Source organism: Balaenoptera musculus, chromosome 1, assembly GCF_009873245.2.
Source record: "Balaenoptera musculus isolate JJ_BM4_2016_0621 chromosome 1, mBalMus1.pri.v3, whole genome shotgun sequence".
In the NCBI taxonomy this organism is placed as follows: domain Eukaryota; kingdom Metazoa; phylum Chordata; class Mammalia; order Artiodactyla; family Balaenopteridae; genus Balaenoptera; species Balaenoptera musculus.
The window spans coordinates 107,990,966-107,995,882 of record NC_045785.1 but is presented as its reverse complement, the minus strand read 5'-3'; the positions used below and the strand labels follow the sequence as shown (position 1 = coordinate 107,995,882).

General features: G+C 44.4%; 1 pseudogene; it reads right to left on the bottom strand.

Annotated features, from left to right (window-relative positions):
• The window catches only part of LOC118902136, a 41,235-nt pseudogene extending 36,692 nt beyond the window's left edge, over positions 1-4,543 (bottom strand).
• Positions 4,544-4,917: the final 374 nt, after the last annotated feature.

Sequence of the window (4,917 nt, the reverse complement as noted above, 5' to 3'; positions counted from 1 at the left end):
AGGAAGTGTGAGTAATACACCTCATGTTTTTCAAAGTTCCCTGATGGTTGTTGCTGAGGTGTATCTTGCAATCATAATAAGAACCACAAGGGTTGGTCCAGCCATAACATTGGCTCCAAAAGGGGAAATGTCTGTGGCGCCTTGCCTCGGGCCCAGGGGAGGACCCCCAGGTTTTTCTAGCTGACAGCATCACTATCCTTTGGCTGAGACTGGCACAAAACAGCAGGACATCTGGCTAAAAAGTCACTCTTAGAGTCGTGGAGGCACGGAGTCTTATGTGAGGCTAGGACCTTGGGAGGAGCTAAGGGTCCTCAGAACCTGTAAGCCAACTTACCAGTGGTGAGTTTGCTGGCAAGTCTCTCTGCCAGCTGGCTTCCTTGGGCCAGTAGCTCACAGAACCTCTGTCTCTGGTAGTAGGTAACGTCAGTGCTCCTGAGGAGACTCTCAAAGAGTTGACTGTGTTCTTTGCGTGCTGCATGAAAAAATAACAGACACCTTTCCCTTCCTGTAGCTTCTGTCGTAAGTGGGTCAGTCTCGGGCCTGAGCCTGAATTAGGGGATCATATCTCCTAAAGTGGGAAAGAAAAGTAAAATGTAAAAGTGAAAGTCCGTGAATGATAAGTTATGGAATTTCAAGCAGAGATATCTCTTAGATTACTCGTAAGAAATTCCCCATGTTGAATTCTTGCACGGTTTGTATGACTCGCCTGCGACAGAGGGAATGAGTAAATAGCATTGGGTTTGTCTCTTTCTTTTTATTGATTTTGCTTTAAAAAGAAGCCCTTTCAGTTCCCCTCACTTCAGCGCCCACATCCATTTCAATGTCATATGCATCATCAAGCATTATGCAGAAAGTGTGTGTGGGGGGAAAGTCAGGTACAGAAGTATTGGACCTGTACATCTGATATTAATTGAAAGATGAAAAGAAAAATCAGTGAGAGGGTCGAGATGAAGAGCATTCCTTTTGAATGACAAGAAGATAGGCCGTAATTAGTAAGGAGGCACTTAAGAGTAACAATTAAAATTCTGAGTAACAATTACATTACTCTATGTGGGATTTCACAGTTTTCTAATTATTGTACAAATATTTCTCATAGATTCCAATCTAGAATGTGAGCTCTGTGAGGCTGGAGACAGTAATGTATTACCCAACTTACAGTACACAGTAGCGTGTATACACCCAAGTAAGCAATCAGTTAATACTTAGAACCACATAATCCTAATGCTAGAGCTAGACATTGTCATCTACCCCCATCTAATGCCTGAATCTCCTCACCACTAAGTGATCTTCTACCGATTGTCTTTCAAACTCTATTCCTTAGAGTTCCTATAAAGTGTCGGAGGAGGGTAAAGGCAGAGACCAGGGAGAAACAGGGCTCCAGACCTAGGCCCCCTTCAATCAAGTATCTCTGCTTAGTGTGTCTTACACAAATGAGCTTCTCAGATTTCATTTAACCAAGGTTAAAAGACATCTAAATGCCACAATCTACCCTATGTTTGAAACTCTCTAAGGATGGGCAATGCTGGTCCTTGCAAATTAATAATTCATTTTCTAGGCAACAGCTGCTCAATTATCTATCTACTCAATGGCCCTCCCAGTTAACACTCCACATAGTCTGATACTTGGAAAAAAAAATCAAAGTTGGGGAGGAGAAACATTATTATCATGAAAGGTACTTCGGAAAACTGGAAATTAGGAGTGTCTCCTTGCCAGCCATGGCCAAGCCCCGGGCCTGTCCAGAGCAGAGGTCCTCGCAGTCCCCAGGCTGCCACCACCCCAGGGGCCTAGTCTTACAGAAGCCCAGCCCTGAGGCTGCGTAACCTGGGGCAGCCACCATCCAGAAGCCCCTCTCAGAGGTCAGGACTCCTTTGCCAGCATGGATTCCTTAAGTCAGGACTGCGTAACTAGTAAAAACCAAATCTAATATTAAAAAAGATGACAATCACCACACTTATAAAAAGTAAGAACAAGTATAATCATTACAGCAAATATTTGTTGGGAGCTTCACATGTGTGTGAGAGGGTTCTAAACCAATGGTATCGTGCATTTAATCTTCATAAACCCTCTGAGGTAGACGCTGTTTGTATTTCCATTTTACGGATGAGGTAGCTGAGGTAACTGAGATGCTGGAAAGTTAAGTACATTTGCCCAAGGTTCACACAGCTAGAAGCCACATTGCTAGTATTCCTACCCAGGGCATGTGTCTCCATTTTATTCATATAGTATTTTGAGGGAGAATCCAGAGGCCTACTAGTCACCCATCCAGTTCCCACAGCCCCGCAGGCTGTCTTGCCTAGTTCTGGGCCTGCCATGTACATTTTCTGCCCTTCTCCTTGCACAGATTTGCTCTTTATTCTACCAGCCTGGGCTTCCCCACTTCACACACGTTCCCACACAGCTTCCTCCTTACCCAAGCCTTGCAGCCGGTCTCATCTTCTCTGCCAGCTCCCCCTCCTCAAACAGCACTTCCTCCTCCAGCACAGATTCAATGAGGTCTTTGTACTCTTCACACTCTGGGGAAACAGAGATGCTGCCTCAGGGGAAAGCTGGACAGGCTGCTGCGGTCACCGCCTTCAAGGGAGGAGGCAGGGTCCATCCCGGGGACAGATGTAACCTCGGTGCCAGGCTCTACGCAGGGATTTCCACATCTGATTCCTCAGCCTCCCAACTACGTGGCATTTGATTCCTCCCCATGTTACAGCTGAGGAACGAGAAGCTCACAGCCAGGTGAAATAACTTTCTCAAGATGATTCAACTGGAATGAAGCAAAGTCAGAACTCACATACCCTGAGTTCTGACTCCAAAACTTTACCAAGCCTTGCAGCCTCTTAAGTAGGATATTAAGCTGGGGCATGGAGTAGGAATTTCCCGTGTTTTGGGGAAGGCTCCAAGGACTGTAGGGCTGAGAGTTGTCCCACACTGAGAGTGTCCGTAATCCCCCAATATTTCAAAGATTTTAAAAAATTTTTATTTATTCATTTATTTTTGGCTGTGTTGGGTCTTCGTCGCTGTGTGCGGGGTTTCTCTAGTTGCAGTGAGCCGGGGCTACTCTTCGTTGCGGTGCGCGGGCTTCTCATTGCGGTGGCTTCCCTCATTGCGGAGCATGGGCTCTAGGCCGGCAGGCTCAGTAGGTGTGACACACAGGCTTAGTTGCTCCGCAGCACGTGGGATCTTCCCGGACCAGGGCTCGAACCCGTTCTTAACCACTGTGCCACCAGGGAAGTCCCTCAAAGATTTTAAAGTTTATCTGGATACAAACTATGTAAAAATGTGTATGAAGGGAAAAAAGTCTGAAAGACATATGCTCAAATACTAGCAGGTGTTGTGTTAGTCTAGAGACAGAACTAATACACAGTGTTTGCCAAGGCCCTGTTCTAGTAGATTTTCGAGAATTATCATCCTGTAATCATCACCACTACCTGAGGAGGTAGATACTAGTCCTATTACCATTACAGATGTGGAAACTGAGGCAGAGAGAAGATAAACAACTTGGGTTTAAATCCAGGAAGTCTGGCGTCAGGGTACATGCTCTTAATCACTGCACTGTATTACCTTTACACGAAGATGTTGGAAGATATCTTTCTTCTGCAGTTTCAAAAAAAAGCTGCAATATGATTATAATAACTGATACTAAAAAACCTAACATTCCCACACCCCAAAGCTTGTCTTTTCACTTCTTTGACAAGTAGGTTTTAATTTCTACTTTTCAGCCCATGTCAGTAAGTTAGATAGAAAATTTTATATCCCATTGGTTTATTGAAAAATAATGGTAGAAATTTGAAAGCAAACTCAATCTCAGTGTCAGGAAGAATCCTCCCCTTATATCCCTGTCCCTCTCGTGCCCTCGCTCCCGTGTTCCTCAGTCACTACAGCTCCACCCCTCCACTCTCTGTTATTGATGTTCTCATCTCCAGATATCTGTGGTTCACTTGGGAACAGAGAGCTTTAAACTCCTGTAAGGTAGGTGGGGTCTCCTATCACTTCTTTCTCCCCGAGTGCAGCTAGAACTGTGCTTTGCAAATGGGTACTCATAAAAGTTTGAATTAAATCCTGACATGTTTAAGCCAACAAGGATCTGACATGTGTTCCTGGGAGAGAAAAGAAAGTTTAGTGCCTGAACCGAGATCTTAGCCCCTATTCCTCCATACAATCTCACTGCAAACTTTACTCCTTTGTGCCTCAGTGTTTCCATCCTCTGCAAAATTAGGGTAAACTACCCACTTCCACCTTTCTAGGAGTATAGTAAGGATGAGATTGATTTGATTTGATTTGATGAAGAAGAGAAAAGAAAGTCTGGAGGGTGTTTAGGTGCTTGGAGGGAATATGGACAATCATTTATCACTATGGTGACTGTGAACCCATAAGACTTACTGTATTTCTGCAGCTGGTTGGCCAGGGAGTAGGCAGTAGCTTGGGACATGAGGAATTTCTCTGTGAGGTCTCAAAAGTCCTGTTTGCTTTTTTCCAGCTGGGAGCGCAAGTACTGGTTGGTTTCCAGGATGCTCATTTCTGTTCTTGGACCAGAGAAAGTGGTGAGAGATACCGCCAGGCTGAAGCTTATGGTGGAAGAAGTAGAGCCAAAACCTAGGGAGAAGAAACCCAAACAAATAATAAATTAAAAACAAGTGATGGATTCTGGTGATGGCTGCACTGCCTGGTAAATTACTAAAATCACTGAAGCATACAATTATATTGGGTGAGTTTTATAGTATGTAAATTATACCTCAGTAAGGTTTCATTAAGAGAAAAAATGTATTTAAACAGGTGTAAAGAATGCAGATGTAATTCATTACTTAGTTCGGGCCAGACTTTGTCAGCATTCCACAACTGAGAATCCTTAACCACAAAAATAAGGCAAAAGATGCCAAAGCTCAGAGGTCAGGCTCTGACAAGAGTGCCCGAGGGAGGACCCAGTGT